This window comes from Dasypus novemcinctus, chromosome 7, assembly GCF_030445035.2.
Source record: "Dasypus novemcinctus isolate mDasNov1 chromosome 7, mDasNov1.1.hap2, whole genome shotgun sequence".
In the NCBI taxonomy this organism is placed as follows: Eukaryota; Metazoa; Chordata; class Mammalia; order Cingulata; family Dasypodidae; genus Dasypus; species Dasypus novemcinctus.
In genome coordinates this window covers 27,614,542-27,632,000 of record NC_080679.1, presented here as the reverse complement: position 1 = coordinate 27,632,000, position 17,459 = coordinate 27,614,542, and the positions used below count along the sequence as shown (strand labels likewise).

The 17,459-nt window shown below is 43.8% G+C and overlaps 1 long non-coding RNA gene across 1 annotated transcript in view; it reads left to right on the top strand.

The window, feature by feature from the left end:
* The window catches only part of LOC131279135 (uncharacterized), a 36,356-nt gene extending 31,133 nt beyond the window's left edge, over positions 1-5,223 (top strand). The window contains exons 2-3 of the long non-coding RNA XR_009186475.1: positions 2,974-3,188; positions 4,514-5,223. This is a non-coding gene — a long non-coding RNA (uncharacterized lncRNA). The remainder of the gene's footprint in view (positions 1-2,973; positions 3,189-4,513) is intronic.
* Positions 5,224-17,459: the final 12,236 nt, after the last annotated feature.

The following is a 17,459-nucleotide window of genomic DNA, read 5'->3' as shown; positions in this document are numbered from 1 at the left end:
ACCTCAGGGGATGCTAAAACCAACCTCGATGGAGTTACTGCTGCTTCACCTTACAGATGAGGGAGCCGAGACTCAGAGAGGAAAGGAAACTTGAACAAGGCCTCAGAGATGTGACTAGATCCCAAATCTAGCTAACTCCAAAACCCAAGTTCATCACCTGCATGTCGGGATGACCACAGGCAATAGAATGAGTTTGGAAGGTTCCTATAGATAACGTAAAAAGCTTGAGCATTACATTTGTTGACATCCCATTCCACTCAGCCCACCTTGCTTCTTCCCCTTCCCAAAGAATTTAGTAGAGAGGGCAGCAAGCATAATGGCTAGAGAATGTGGAGCCAGTGAGTTTGTAAACCAGACATGCTAACACAGCTCAGAGACCTCTGGGGGCGGGGGAGGAGGGTGCTGGCTGAGACAGGAACACAGCCAGAGATGGGGTAATGAATAGAGAGTCTGCAAAGTTTATCCAAAAGGTCTTTAAATCGGGAACATTGTGATCATACTGAGCAATCCCTCAGATGCAGATGTGATGAACTAAAGTTTTTCTCAGAGCCCTCTAGGGATTTTAAGAGAGTGTGGTGGTTATTCATGGATCTACAAGTCCCACAGACCTGGGTTTGAATCCCCAGACCTGCCACTTATTAGCTGAGAGACTTGGGGCAAATTACTTAAACTCTTTAAACCTCAGTTTCTCACCTGTGTCTTGGGAATGATAACACCTGTCTCAGAGGGTTGCAAAGATTAGGTGAGATTTTTGTTGAATGCTTGGCACAGAGTCTGGCATATTAAAAACATTCAATAAGTAGTTGCTACTAGTGTGATTCTTATTTGTATGTCAGTTTCAGCATCTCATCAAGTTAGATATAATTATTTTTACAACTGAAGTTGTAAACCCTTGGTTCAGTCACACCCTTTAGGGACCCACATCAGTCCCTGGACACCTCAGACTCCAGTGCATTAATTTTCTCTTGCACTCTGGCTCACACTTGCTTTACACATTTGCATATCTGGTGACCTACCCAAAGACAATTGTATGGGCTCTTTCCAAGAATAAATTGGGTGGTAACTCCTAGACCCCAAAACCTGTAACCTTGAATATCCAAAATGACAAAATCAATCCTCAAGTTCCACTGGCCTTCAGACAACTACAAATTCAAAATATTTGAAATAAAATTTTCTATGGGAATTTAGAGGTCAAGTGGATCTAACCTCTTCATTCTACAGCTCAAGACACTGAATTCTAGAGAGGGTGGAACTTTTGCTAGAGCTGCAGATTATTCCAATTGCAGAGCACTACCAAGGGCTGAGAATGAGATCAAGTCAAGAGATTTTCTCCAACTGGTGACCTCCAACCCCTGCTCCCTCCTTGCCCAGGGCACTCTGGTGAGGCAGGAAGGCTCTGCTGGCTCTCTCAGGATCTTTCTATCTCTACTTTTTGGTGTCTCCTTCTCTCTTACACACATGGATGATTCTGGTATGGTTTCATGGTTGGAATAAAGCCAACGACTTTTCTGTCTTCTCATGCTCCCTGAGCTCAATGTTTCTAGAAAAGTTAAGTAATAGCTTCCCTAGACACAAATAAAAAAAGGGGCGAGGGAGACTTTTGAGCCTCTTTAGTTGACTGAAGCTTTCTTCCTGGGACACTTCTCACAACTCTCAGAGGTGGGTAGTACCAAAATTCTGCCCAGAGTCTCTTTCCTCCAATCCAAAGCTTCCCATGCTTCCATGCCCACCCCACTCTCCAGTCCTGCAAGAAGGCTTCCTGACTTGTCCAGTGAAAAAGGACGCTGTTGTTTCCATTGCTCTACTGACTGTCAGGGCAGCAGCCTCTTGCTCTGTTGAACTCGTGGTTCTGTGATGGATCGGCTTGTCGACCTGCTCATTCTGCCAGGATAGTAAGGTCACTGGGGGGTAGGGAATGCTTTAGCAGTTAGCATCCAAAAATCATAAACACATTTTAGTTGGAAGGACTTTTAGAGGGAAAATCTTATTCTACAAATAAGGAGGTGGAGACTCAAGGGAAGAATCTTGTTTATGGTCGCCAGTTACATGGATGGTAGTGCCAGGTCTAAAGCCAAGAGAAAAATCTTTCCATCTCACTCAAAGTAAAAGCTAAAAGCCTTTACAATGGCCTCTCAACACTCTGCCTCTCACCCAGCACACCTCCGTGACTTTACCTTCTACTATTCTAGTCCTCCCTTACGCTACTCTAGCCACACTGACCTCTTTGTTGTGCCTCTAACCTACCAATCATGCTTCTGCCTCAGGGCCTTTGCACCTGCGGTTCCCTCTACCTGGTATGCCCCACCCCCACTCCCTTGCCCCATCAGATTTCTGGACGACCTACTCCTCATATCCCTCAGGTGTTTACTCAAATATTTCAGCAAGGTCTTCCCTGTCTACTCTATCTAAAATTGCCCATACCCACTTCCAATCTTGAACTCTTTTTATTTTTATCTCAATATTTGACCATTTATTATATTATGTATCATATTTAGCTTTTTAACTTATTCCTTGCCTGTTTATCCTCACTAAATGTAAGCTCCATGATGGCAGGAATATCTGTTCAATTTTGCATTGCTAGATCTTTACAGTCAAGTGCAGTGCCTGGCACATAATAGGTACTTTGTGTGTGGATATTAGTGTGTGTATATATACACACACATATACACACATATTTTTATATGTGTATATATATACACATACATATTTATAGATATGCATATATTTGATATGTGTGTGTATATAGATATACATATATTTGAATGAATAAATAAGCTCTTTTGGAATATAACTGAAATTCCCATTTGTGATGGTTTGAAGTTGTATGGACCCCAGAAAAAATCATGTTCTTAAAACTAATCCATTCCTATGAGTGCAAACCTAGTATAATTAGGACCTTTTGCTGAGGTTACTTCAGTTAAGGCATAACCCAGAGTGGGTCTTAATCCTCTTACTGGAGTCCTTTGTAAACAGGATGAATATGGAGAGAAAAAGAGAGAAAGCCATGGAAGCAAGAAGCTAGAGGAAACAAAACCCAGAAGAGGAGGGAGAGACCAGCAGATGCTGCCATGTGCTTTGCCATGTGACACAGGAGTCCAGGATTTCCAGCAGCCAGTCTTCGGGAAGAAAGAGTCACTTGATGATGCCCTTGATTTGGACATTTTTCTCAGCCTCTAAACTATAAGCTTGTAAGTTAATAAATTCCCATTGTTAAAAGCCCACCAATTTCACAGTACTGTATCTCGGCAGCCAAGCAAAGCAGAACACCATTATATGTCAGAAGAAAGATGAAAGACCCCTGGATCAGAGTCTGCCTTGCTAGTCTAGGAGTGGAGCTCTGCTGCGGAAGGCTGGCCTTCCTCCTGCTGGTGTACTGCACAGGGCGCTCTTTCTGGAGTTGGGTAAGGTTAGCTTGGTTGCCCCAAGGCCCAGACAGCATGGTTAAAGAGAGCAGATAAAACACACAAAAAAGGAATGAGGTTTCTATGTTTGAAATCCAAGGAGTCCCTGCAGCAATTTCCTGGAGGACCCTTGATTTGGTCTAGCTATCCTCCATCCTGGAGTAATTTATTTCTTTTCTATTTACACTGGGCTCACTGGTTTAACCCCCTTGCTCTGACTCTAGTTTGTAGGTGAGGATGAATTTGCAGATGATCTCTGGTCTTTATTTCCTTGCTCGGGGTAGCCACCAGAGACCCAGATCTGAGCCCTTTAGCCACAGGATGTGGGAGATAGGGCCCCCTAGATTGATTTCAGTAGTGTATTAAGCAACAAAACGTGTTAGCTAAAGAATAACTGAGAAGAATTATTGGGAGGCAGTATTAGAGGCTGGTTAAAGACCCTGGCCTTAGATTCTAAGATTTGAAGTTGAATTCCAGCTTCACCACTCATTGGCATCAAAATTTGGGAAAGGTCACATAGATTTTCATGCTTCAGTTACCCTATATAGAAAATGTGCGTCATAATAAAATAACCTGCTTCAGGGAGCCCTTGTGAGGATGAAATGAGATTTCATTTAAGGGTTTACAGCATTTAAGGGTTTATAGCAGGACCTGGCACATGGGAAACATTCTGTGTGTGCTAGCTGTGGTTGTCAGGAGGCCTCTTCTCTGATCTTTGGATCTCTCTTGAACTTTCACAGATCCAGTAATTTGCAATTCCCAGAAGGAGAGGCTGTGGGAAGCAAGTGGTCCCAGAATGGAGTCGTCTGGGATGGCGGGTGGTTGGGTGGGGTGGGGGAAAACATCCTGGGATCTGCTGTGGAAAGTAGAATTATTGCATCTTCGACAAGAGCCCTAAATTTTGTGTAAGTTTGTAACAAAAGATTTTTGCTATAGCCCTTCTCTGCTGACAGAGGAAAATTTAACTGTCCACTACATACATAAAATTTTCTCTCAAGACATACAGACATACAAGCAAAGAAGGGAAAGTTATACTTTCTATGTGTAACATGTCCTGTTCACCAGAAACAAATATAGGGTGATAAACTGAATTCTCTTTTTTTTTTTTTCAGTTTTGCTAATTTGAATTCAAAGTCACCTTTAGAACTCGGAGTCTTGTAAATGAAGATTAGGAAGGTATTGAGGAGGGGGAGTAGAGACACATTTGCGAAAAAACCATTTCCAAGGGCCTCATGAGAAAAAAGGGACACATGCTCTCTCTGCTGCATCTACCGCAAGGATGAAGACCATTCTGGAAAATGTCGACATCACGCTGAAGGGACGGGCAGTTACTGTGAAGGGCCAGAGGAGCCCGCAGAGGGTCTTCAGTCCCGTCAACGTGGAGCTCCGTCTACTTGGGGAGACCTGGCCGCAGTTGGCACTCGGTAGTCACGTACAGCACTTGATCGAGGGTGTCGCCCTGGGCTTCCGTTATAAGATGAGGTCTGCATCTGCTCCCTTCCCCATCAATGTTGTTATTCAGGGGAGTGGGTTTCTGGTTGAAATGTGACATTTCTTGGGTGAAAAACACATCCATGAGGCTAGGTGTTGCTTGTTCAGTATCTTGAGCCCAGAAAGATGAGTTAATTCTTGAAGGAAATGATATTGAACTTGTATCAAATTCAGCTGCTTTGATCCAGCAAGTCACAACAGTTAAAAACAAGGCTATGAGGAAATTGTTGGATGGTATCTATGTCTCTGAAAAAGGACCAGCTCAGCAGGCTGATGAACACGATGAGAGTTGTGCGAAAATAAAATGCCAGACCTATTTGTGATATTTTAAAGATGTAATAAAATTCATCTGTTAAAGAAAAAAAGGGCTCTAAGTACATTTTTTAAACTCTTGCCAAATAGAAATAAATGTTATATTTCAAGGGTTAGCAAACCATAGCCCCCAGACCAAATCCAGCCTCCATCTATTCCATTCCTTGGCTGTATTGTCTGCGGCCGCTTTCCTGCCATAGTGGAGAGTTGAGAAGTTGCAATAGAGATTGTGTGACCTACAAAACCTGAAATGGTCACTGTCAGGCCCTTTAAAGACAAAACTTTCTTTTCCTCTATAATTCAAAAGCAACATTATAAAAAACACCTGAATTTTTATAACGAAAAAATTTTTTAATGTGGTATGTGTGTGCATTTTAATGTGTTTAATATTCTACAGAGGGAAGCAGATTTGGCTCAATGGATAGAGCATCCACCTACCATATGGGAGGTCCAGGGTTCAAACCCAGGGCCTCCTGATCTGTGTGATGAGCTGGCCCATGCACAGTGCTGATGCGCGTAAGGAGTGCCATGTCACACAGGGGTGTCCCCCATGTAGAGGAGCCCCACACACAAGGAGTGCGCCCTGTAAGGAGAGCCGCCCTGCGTGAAAAAAGTGCAGCCTGCCCAGGAGTGGTGCCTCACACACAGAGAGCTGACGCAGCAAGATGATGCGACAAAAAGAGACACAGGTTCCCGATGCCGATGACAAGAATGCAAGCGGACAAAGAAGAACACACAGTGAATGGACACAGAGAGCAGACAACTGGGGTGGGGGTGGGGGGGAGGAAGGGGAGAGAAATAAGTTAAAAGAAAAAAAATTCTGTGGAGTTCCTCAAGTCCATTTGCCTGAGCCTATGAAGGTCTCAAATAGCTCTAGTTAAGGTAATAAAAACAATATATTTGAGCATCTTATTCCCAGAAAACCTCTTAAGAACTCATAACGAAAAGAATCTTATTTGAGATGTAACAATTACCCCGCATTTCAAATGAAATTTTCAAAAGGCATTTGGAATGTTAACCTCTACACTCCTTTTATTTATTTAGTGATTTATTTAGCTATTTAGCTATTTAGCTTTTTAGCTATTTGTTTGTTTACTAAACTTTTCTATTCCCACTGATCTATAAAAGGTCTTGTGGCTTTCAGAATAATATGCAGTACAGAAGAGAATACAGATCAGAGACCATCTGAGGAAGCAAAAGGAATAAATGCTTTCAGATAATTGAGTTGAATGGATTACCCAGCATTTGAGCAGTGATTTTGGAAGATTTCTGGTAGCTAGAGAAGAAAATAAGTCATTTAGACAAAGCGAGGTTTGTGGCCATGTGTCAATCACACAGGGTCCCCCACTTTGTAGGGCCCCAGGTTTCGCTTACTGCTTCTCTGGTGCTGTATTGAAATTCGTAATAATTTCTTAACAAGGAACCCCTCATTTTCCCTGGGCCCTGTAAATTATGTAGCTTGTCCTGCAGAGAGGGTTTGTTTTCTGACCAGAAGATATACAAATTCTCCCACAGAAGCAAAAATCTTAAAATTAATCATCATCATTGTTGAAACCACACTTTGTTAAGCCCTATTATGCACCTAAACTTCTCTGTCTAGAAATTAGGGATAAAGACCAAGGTGCAATCAATTTCTCCCATTTTCTTTTGTTGATCATGCTGTCAGGGAAAGCATTTTCCTTCCTAAAGACACTTTCCTTAGCAGCCTAAACAAGCCTTAATTTCTGTGGAGATGAAAGCTCTGTTTTCCCCATGAGATGTGTCCCTCCCAGACTAGAGACTAAGGTGACTTTGTCTCATTTCTTCATTGTATCCCTACCATATGGAACCCATCCCCAATGATGGAAGAGAGCAAATGAACATAGACATGAAGATACTGCCTCTTAAATAGAAAAAGAAAAGGGAGTAAAACCCAAAAGTTGGTTCTACCTTGAGAGAAAAGGAATTGACAATGGGGAGAGAGAAGAGATTCTTGTGACATGATGTGAGTGGAGGAGGTGGTTTAAAAGGTGTTTCTTAAAAAAGATATTTTATCAAGGCACTCAGTTTCCCACTGCTGTGTAACAAACAGCTCCCAAATATAGAAGTTTACCACCATTTATCAGTTCTCAGAGTTCTGTGGGTTTACTGGGCAGGTGTTCTGCTTGTTTTACCTGGCTCTCCTGTGCAGCTGCATTTAGCAGGCTGGTAAGCTGACCGCTGGGCTCAGTTGAAACAGCAGAATTGGCTGAGCCTCTCCCTTCATGTACTCTTTCATCCTCAAGGTGGCTACGGCAGCATCCTAGACAAAACCTGCAAGGCTCCTTACAACCTCACCCAGAAGGTTTCAAAATGTCTCTTCTGGACAAAGCAAGTCATGAGGCCAGTTCAATTTCAAGGGATGGGATCATTGACTCTGCCTTTTGATAGAAGGAGCTGTAAAGTTACACAGCATAGGGACATGGACACAGGGAGGCATGATTCATTAGGGGCCACTGTAGTAACAATCTCCCACAAACAGCAATGGTCAGATTCTGGAATGTTGGAGCCAGAAAGGATTAGGGCAGGGACCCAGTATTCTTGACTTCTAGCTGAAGCCTCTTCCACTGAGCCAGTGATTCCAAGTGATTCCACAGCAACTTACTGCTTCTCTCTAAACTGCCAGGAGATTCAACCACATATCATGTTGGCTGTCGAGTTCTGCCTCCTGCCCTGAGTGTGTCTGCCATCTTCCCACCCCTCCGCAAGCTCTACCCACCATTTTTATAGACGATGTAGCTCTGAAAAATATTCTCCATATATTTTAACACATTGATGAGGAAATTCTCCAGTGGAAACTTATTTTTCCTACAGAAAAATTGAAATAGCAAATGCTTCATTGCAGGAGGACACATCCGGGAGAGCAGCCATTTTTAAAGAAGCATACACAGCCTTTACCCTCGTTGCACCCAGAGAGTAAGATGGGTCACCAACAGCTCTACTGGAGCCATCTGTGAAAATTCAGTCAGGGTTCCCGCTCTTGCCACGTCTGTTCAAACCGACATGGTCTGATCTGGAAATACGGTCTCAATATGTGCCGCCAGTGTTTCTGTCAATATGTGAAGGATATCGTCTTCATCAAGTTGGACTAATCTTCCTTGAATGGACTGTCCAGGACATCTTCCTGACTAAACTATGCTAGTTCTTTGTATATAAAATAAAACTAAAAAAACTGAAGGAAAAAAAAAAAAAGAAGCATACACAAAGTTAGCTGGTCCACTTAGCTGTGTCACTGTACAGGCCAAAGTAGATGTCGAAGTCCAGGAAGAAAACAATCACTATGTGCCATGTTCCAGAAACTTATTTTGTATATGCTCTTTTTTTAAAGATACATAGATCGCATGAAATGTGACATCAAAAAACATAAGCGGTTCCCAGGTACCCCACTCTCCACACCCCATACTCCTCCCACATCAAAAACTTCTTTCAGGGAAACGGACTTTGGCCCAGTGGTTAGGGCGTCCGTCTACCACATGGGAGGTCCTCGGTTCAAGCCCCGGGCCTCCTTGACCCGTGTGGAGCTGGCCCATGAGCAGTGCTGATGCGCGCAAGGAGTGCCGTTCTACACAGGGGTGTCCCCCGCGTAGGGGAGCCCCACGCGCAAGGAGTGCACCCTGTAAGGAGAGGCGCCCAGCGCGAAGGAGGGAGCAGCCTGCCCAGGAATGGCACCACCCACACTTCCCGTGCCACTGAAGACAACAGAAGCGGACAAAGAAACAAGACGCAGCAAAAAGACACAGAAAACACACAACTGGGGGAGGGGAGGGGAATTAAATAAATAAAAAATAAATCTTAAAAAAAAAAAAAAACTTCTTTCATTAGTGTGGTACATTCATTGCATTTGATGAGTACATTTTGGAGCACTGCTACACAGCATGGATTATAGTTTATGTTGTAGTTTACACTCTCTCCCAGTCCATTCAGTGGGTTATTGCAGGATACATAATGTCCTGCATCTGTCCCTGTAATATCATTCAGGACAACTCCAAGTCCCGAAAATGCCCCAACATCACACCTCTTTTTCTCTCTCTCTACTCCCAGCAACTCCCGTTGCCACTGTCTCCACATCAATGATATAATTTCTTCCATTGCTAGAGTCACAATAATTCCACAGCAGAATACCAGTAAGTCCACTCTAATCCATATTTGTATATTTGGGGTGCATGGTATCTTTTTCTCTACCCACTCATCCCGCCCCATCCCAACATTCAATTCATCGGCATTGCCAAAAAGCATTTCTATAAAGAACTTAATTTCAGGTGAGGCAAAATTTCAGGTGAGGTAAAATTTCAGGTGAGGTAAAAAGACACCCAAGGTCTGGTACCTCCCTCTAGGATAGCGGTTCACAACTGGAGGTGCTTTTGCCCCCACAGACCATTTGGCAATGTCTGGAGATGTTTTTGATGGTTACAGCTTGGGGGAGGGGCACGACTGGCATCCAGTGGGTAGAGACTAGGGATGTTGCTAAACATCCTACAGTGCACAAAACAGCCCTCAAAACAAGAATTATCTGGCCCAAAATGTCATAGTGCAGCTGCTGAGAAACCTTGCCCTAGCAGTTCACAATTAAGATATAGGGGCTGGCCCATTTTGCTTTAAAGGATAATATTGTTGCAGACCTCTATTTAAAGCATTATTTTCCTCCATTCAAATGTGTTTAGTAATATTTAGAAGAAAAAAGACATAGGAGCCCGTTTCTGGTAGAGGTTATGTTATGAAAGGTGATAATTTTCCACAATGATTAGGCATCCATCGTAAAGGAGGAGGCAACTGATTAAGTTAGAATGTAATTGCCAGATAAATATTTTCCAGACTCCAAAGAGAGGTTATGGGGTTTTGCTTATTAAGCAAGGGAAAGTTCATGTCAGTTCCTCCTTTCCCTGCATTTTTCCAATTCTGATGTGGAGGCAGATGGCGGCAACCACCAATGCAGAAACAAGGGGTTTGAGGCCATCCTTGTCATGGATAGGAACCTAGCCTCTTCCCCCAAAAGGCCTGGATGGACGGGAGGAGTAAAACAGATCAAGGTCTGGATTTGTCAGTTTCTGAAGAATGTAGTTCTGGAACCACTTCTTTCTCCCAGGATGTACTCAACAATCCATGTCGGGGAGAGCCTGGCCAGGCATTTCCTTTGTCCAGCCCTAGGGTAATGGTGGAGAGCAGATAGTCTGCTTCTCTGCTGAACAGGCCAAGGACCTCAAGCTTAGGGAATTGACTTAATTTGCCTAATAACACACAGCTGGTAAGAATTGAAACCAGACTCTGAAGCCCCATTTTCTCTCTTCTAGATTGGATCACTTTGTGCTAACTTGGTACGTTGGAAAGAGCCCTAGGTTGGGATTCAAAAATAACACCAAAATGTCTTGCCTTTTGGCAAGTATTTTAATGTTTATAAACCTCAGTTTGCTCTTCTGTAATTTGGGATAGCAGTGATGTCTGGTGTCTCTGTGGCCCCTCACGATACCCATGCACTTGACCCCGCTCTCTAGGCTCCCAAGGATTCCAGTCTCTTCCATCCACATGAGTGAGCAGTGGCTGCTGAAAGGAGGAGACAAGGCCACTCAGAGTAGGGAGGGGCAGCAGGGGCTGTTGCTTCAGCTCAGGCTTTCCCCTCTCCAGGGTCAAAGAGGCTGAGAACAGAGAAGGTATGATGTGAGCTTGGGTGACCCAGAATCTGGTAGATAGTTCAGGATTGCTGCAACGGCAATAGCTAGAGAGAGAGAGTTTGGACAAAGCCGAGTCCTGGAGACCATTTTCTTGGCTTTTTGTATGTGGAGATTGTCATCCATCCATCCAGCATTCATTGAGTCCAACCACTGTGTTAGGCACATGCTGGAGAGTTAATGTTGACTAAGCTAGGGTGGATCCTTGCCCCCTGGTGTTTAAAGTCTGAGTAGCAGTGTGGGTTTCCCTGGGTTTGACTCCTAGCTCTGTCACTTCCTTAGACAAACTCTGTAACCTCTCTGTGCTTCGGTTTTTCTATCTATATAGTAGGAACACTAATAATAATAGTACCTGTATTAAAATGATCATCAGAGTATTAAATAATATAAAGAGTTCAAAAACTTCTGACACTACTCAGTTCGATTCAATTTTGACTCTACTGGGAGTCAGGCCAGATTCCACAGATTAAGGACAATCCTCTACAAGACTGCCCTTGCTCAGAAACCATTTGCAAGCCTGGGGCCCAGGACCCTTGCACTGTTGACAAACTGATTACAAATTTGGGGTTGCCCACCACCACCTAGGGTTTGATAATTCACTAAAATGACTCATGAAACTCGTGCGGAAAACAGACTCTTGTCCTTTAGACTACCTTCGAGACACTAGGAATGACTATCGCCTTCATCAGAACCAAGATTATGAGGACAAGGAGACATTGGAAGTAAATCAAATATGAGAGATCCTTCTATAAGAAAGATCTGGCCTAAAATCCATTCTTCTAAATATGGATAACTCTATGATTAACCAAGTTGCCTACACCAAGTCAAACCTCCCTAATTTTGTCCCTACTTCTCACCTCACATTCCCATAAAATCTCCCTTAACTCTCAGGTCAGGAGACAGATTTGAACCTTGCCTCTGTCTCCTTGCTGGTCAACCTCACAATAAAACTCTCTTTTCTCAAAGTCCCAATGATACAGTATTGACTTGTGTACAAGTCAGACAAAGAGCCCTTGCTTGGTAGCAATAGTTTTATCATGTAAAAGGATACATATCTGAAGAAGTCAAAGAAGTGATGCAAAGGGTGAGGTCTGGGAGTGTCTCAGGGGCAAGCGCCTGTGTCCTCACCATGTAAAGTCAGGAAGTGTCATCCTCCTGGCAGAGCAATATATCTTATCAGTCATGGAAGCTCACTTGAGCATCATTGTCCTGCATTTCTGTGAGGACTCATTAAGTAGGCATGGTGAGTGGAATCCATGTCACGTGGTTGAACTCAATCTCTGGCCTTCTCCCCTCCCAGAGACCATGCTGCCATGACAATGTGGCTACTCCTATCCTAAGACTTCAGGTGTGGCTGGCCCTGTCCCATCCCATTAGCATGTGAAGTATCAGCTGTGGCCATGGATGAATAATTTCTCCTATCATGAGAAATTCCAGGAATAGAGAGGCTACCTTCCCAGGAGCCAGAACAATGGTGAAATCACTTTTCTGTAGGCCAAATTCCTTACTCTGCAGATAAAATTTAGATTAGCATAATGCCTGGCACCAAATGAGCATTCCATAAATGTTAGCGATTGCCATTGCTATTACATGGTCAGACAGATAGGCAGACAATTATTAGCTGCCACGGAACCCTGGGAGGTGGGGGTCACTGAAGGACCCTGGAGCATGAAGTCAGGAAAGAAGTCACCAAAGAAGGTAGGAGAGGGAAAAAGAGACCCAAGCCAAAACAAACACACGAAAAAAAGACCCATGATGGCTGGTGTATCATTTTGCTTATTTGTTTGTTTACCCCTACTTAAGCAGAAAAATGAAATATAGGAAAGTCTCCTTGAGAGGCTCCAAGCGAGTACACACTTATCACCAACTTTCATCAGTATAAATCAATGGGATGGTCCCTCTGGTTCCTCTATTAACTTGCCACTAACTGGGTGGCTTAACAAACAGACATTTAGTCTCTCACAATTCTGGATGCCAGAAGTCCAAAATCAGTATCTTTGGGTCGGAATCAAGGTAACAGCAAGGCTGGCTCTAGTGGAGAATCCGTTCCTTGCCTCTTCCAGCTTTTGTGGGCTGCCTGCACCCCTTGGCTTGTGGCTGCATCACTCCAACCTCTGCCTCTGTGGCCATGTTGCCTCCTCCTCTTCTGTCTGTGTAATTTCCCTCTGTCTCCCCCTTATAAAGACATTTATGATGGCATCTAGAGACTACCCAGAGAAGATGGAATAATCTCCTCATCCCCAAATCCTTAATTCAATTATGTCTGCAAAGATCCTTTGCCCAAATAAAATAACATTTACAGGTTCCAGGGATGTTTCTATATTTTGGGAGAGGTAATTTTTCAGTCTGTCACCCCACCCCATGATACAGATAGGAACACTGAGGGCTGCAAGGTGAGGCAACCTGCCCAATGTTACAGAGAGAACCTTGGCAGAGGCAGGTTTCTGAACACGGGCTGGACTCAATCTGCCACTTTCTCCATCCCATCAAGCTCTACCCCAGAGGAAAAGCAGGAGGAGAGAAGAAACCTGCTGAGAAGGACACCCTCACTGAGAGGTTCCCTTTCAGAGAAGATGGGTGCAGGGTCTCAGCAAGGACCTCTGTGTGAGAGAACCCTGTTATCAGTTCTCTTGGGGTGAGAGCAGAGACTCATACTTGTGGTCAAACGAATTCCTAAAAGCAAAGAACGTGACATGAGCCTCAGCTCCGGAAAAACTGAATTTATTCTGGAAAATGTCTCAGGTGCAAAAGGGCCAGGGATGCTGGAAGAATTACATTGTGACTCCATGTGGTGAGACAAAACTGGACAATACGGGAAGGCTTCAGCAATGAATCCATGGAAATGGAAGAACTTGCTACATCTTGTCAAAGAGATATGAAGAGGCTCCCAGATAGAGTGAGGGTGGCAGCCTGCACTGTGGCTTGTACCTGGGAATGGGAGGGGAGGGGGGCTGGGACTCTGACTGGTGCTTTTCTATTGGAGGCAATAGACACTGGCTGCAAACGCAAGGAGCAGGTAAGGTAACCAACTCAACCAAGTTTGCCTGAACCTTCCTCAGTTAAGCACTGAAAGTCCCATGTCCCAGGAAACTCCCTTTTCCTGGGCAAACAAGGACAGTTGGTCATTTGAGTTCCAAAATTTATTTGAGTGTAATCAGTGCTCATGAATATATTTCCGATGGTGAGGCCAAAGCCACACTTATGTCTCTTCATTAAAGGAAAGGGGCTGCTGTAAACTGTCCCAGAAGAGACAATAGGAAAAGAAATGCATGTGTTGGATACTCGTGTGGCTGCTCTAACAGGAACTCCCTTAACAGTGGCTTAAACCTAATTCCACTTAACAGTCTGGGCACCCAAAATTCAAACTAGTGTGGTGGCTCCTCAGAGCTGGGACTGAAGTCTTTCTATCTGGTTGCTCCACCACTGCAGCAGATTGAAATGTGTACCCCACTTTGGACATGTTCTAGGTTTTGGTCTGCTGGAAGTCAAGGGAACCCAGAAGAGAAAGAAGAAGATGCCACCATGTGCATTGCCAAGGTACAGAAAAGCCAAAGGCCAAGGATGGACCCTGCCACCCCACCATGCCAGTCTTAAGGGAGAAAGCACCACTTTGCTGAGGCTTCCTTCTTGGACACGCAGACTCAAAACAGTGAGCCAATAAATTCCCATTGTTTAAGCCAGTCCATGGTATGGTGTTTGTTTTTAGCAGCTGGGAAACCAAAGCATCCACGTCGAGGACGTGGCCCTTGTTCACACTCACGCTCACGTACCATCCTCCATCTGGCTCCACGGCATTTCCACCTCCCATGAAAACACGACTCTATATTAAGTTCCCTCTGTTTAAATATCTTGAGAAGTTTCTGTTTTCATGACTGGAGGCTGAGTGATACAGTCCAGGGCCTGAAAGTGATAAGATCTACAGAAAGGAATGTGTGAACACATGCACTGCAGATCCTTATAAAGAGGGAAGGAACGAGGGAAGCATATGGGCCTTTCGTGACTAGATTGGAATGGGCGGAAATGCCTTGCATGTGTCCTCCGTGAGGAGGTAGTTTGAACTGGAAGAAACTGCAGAGTTTAAATCTGGGAGAGGTGACAAGAGATTCCCGGGGGGTGAGGAAGGTCAGCAGGCGCTGTCAGTTAAGTTTCCTTGACTTGTCAAAGCGTTTTGAAACCTCCCCAACAACCTTGCCTGGGAGCCCTTTGCCTGATTAAATTCTTTTTGCTTCTTTTTCTTTTTCCTTTTTACATTTTGAGCAAATTAAAAAATACAAAAAAAAAAAAGTATGATGGATATTAAACACTCATGTTCTCATTATACAGAATTAACTAGGGTAAAAAAATTTTTTCCTACATGCTTCAAATATTTTTTTATAAAATAATTAATACATTATGGATATCGTTAGTGTCCCCTTAGAGACAACGCTCGGCCCTTTCCTCTGCTCTCCCTCATCAGAGAAATCATTCTCAAGGAATTGATGTCCTTTCTATCTATCCATGTGCCCCCAAATAGCACTGGGTGTTGTTCTGGGTGGATTTTAAGTCTTTTCCAGTCATGTACACGTACTGTGCACCTTGGCTCTGCCGCCTCTTAACTTCACGGTTAGTGTGTCCGCAAGAAGGCAGGCAAACAGGAAATGGTGCTTGCTGGGACATGGACCAGCAGGGCATTAAATCACATTGGACTGAACAGTGGCAAAATTATTCTCTATAGGTTAACTCAAAGGGAAGTCTCAGACAGAATGGGGCTAAGTTGTTAATACTTGCTAATTTCCCTTTTTAGCAAAGAGAAAGTGCATCCTCTAAGCACGCAGCAAGCCCAGGTATCTAGCTCGATTTTCATAACATTGTCATTTTTCATGAACTGAATTTATGATTATCTTCTATTTAAGGTAAGCGATACTGGTCTTTCATTTACAACAAGAGAATAAAATGACCCTATATGATATATTTAAGTGTAAAAAGACAGATTTAAATGTTTAAACATAAGCTGAGTGGTTCAGATGATATGTGAACATTGGAAGGTGCTCATGAGTAGGTTTTGGGGAAACCCTGTGTATGCCCGTGGACAAACTGATGTCTACATTTATTGAGCTGCCTCTGGCACAATGTGGCAATAAGGCATTATGTAAATTATTTGTTGTAATCCCACAACAACTCGGCAGAAAGCATGATTTTTTAAAAATATTTTTTTCATTTAATTTTAAAAGATACATAGATCACATAACATAAAATGTAACATAAATGTTACATAAAATGTTACATTTAATGTAACATAAAATGTCACATTAAAAAATATAGGAGGTTCCCATATGCCCCACTCCCCACACCCTCCACTTTTCCCACATCAACAACTTCTTTCATCAGTGTGGTACCCTCATTGCATTTGATGAATACATTTTGGAGTACTGCTACACAGCATGGATTATAGTTTACATTGTAGTTTACACTCTCTCCCAGTCCATTCAGTGGGTTGTGGCAGGATATATAATGTCCTGCATCTGTCCCTGCAATATCATTCAGGACAACTCCGAGTCCCAAAAATGCCTCATATCACCTCTTTTTCCCTCTCCCTGCCTGCAGCAACTCCCGTGGCCACTGTCTCCACATCAGTGTTATAATTTCTTCCATTGCTAGAGTCAGAATAATTCTTAGTAGAATACCTGTAAGTGCACTCTAAATCATATTTTATTCCTCCAACCTGAGGACCTGAGAAAGCATGATCTTTTGCAAATTACGGAATGCAGGGGGGAATTAAGTGTTGAGCCCATATTTAAACTGCCTGACTCCAGATCCCATGCACTTAAGCCTTATGCTATGCCTAATACCCTAAGCAGAAGTGCTTAACCATTTTTGTTCCACAGTCCCCTTTGCCAGTCAGGTGAAAACCAAGGACCCCTTACTAAGTCCATGCTATACTATGTATTATTTAATAAATATATCACACTAGCACCAACACGTCCCCACAAGGATAATGCTTTTCTTGAATTTCCAATTTAATCTCACAGACCCCCTGAAATCTTTCCATGGAACCACAGGGGTCCCTGGACCCCTGATTAGGAACCCCTGCCCTAGAGTCTTGTTGACTTCATCTGTAAAATGGGCCTTAGAGAACATCTCATCTGATGACTCAAAGGGCTGTGGAGAGTCAGCATGAGGGCAAGGATGCAAATGTGCTTTGAAATTTGCCAAGCGCTGTCAGGTAGCCTCCTGGGCTTGGGACCAGTGCACTGAGAAGGGGCAATACTTGGGATTAAAGACTCTGTTGTTGCCATCTTGAAATTCTTAGCACTTTTGTCTCTGGTGGTGAATTTGTACGTGAAGTCCGATGGGACCAGGAGCATGCCCAGGAGGCTGGGAGCAAGCTTGGCTGACCCACTGCCTCCCTGTGATGGGTTCTCAGGAACCTGTTCCCTGGACTCCATGTGATCCCTCCCTTGTCACCCCTGCTCCATGACCTCTGCCACCCTGAGGGCAGGCACTGGGAGCACTGGCATCCTCTGTGCGCCACACTGTGTCTCGGGCAGGGCAGAGTGCAGCCGTGCCTCACCAGACTGGCAGTGCTTAGGAGATC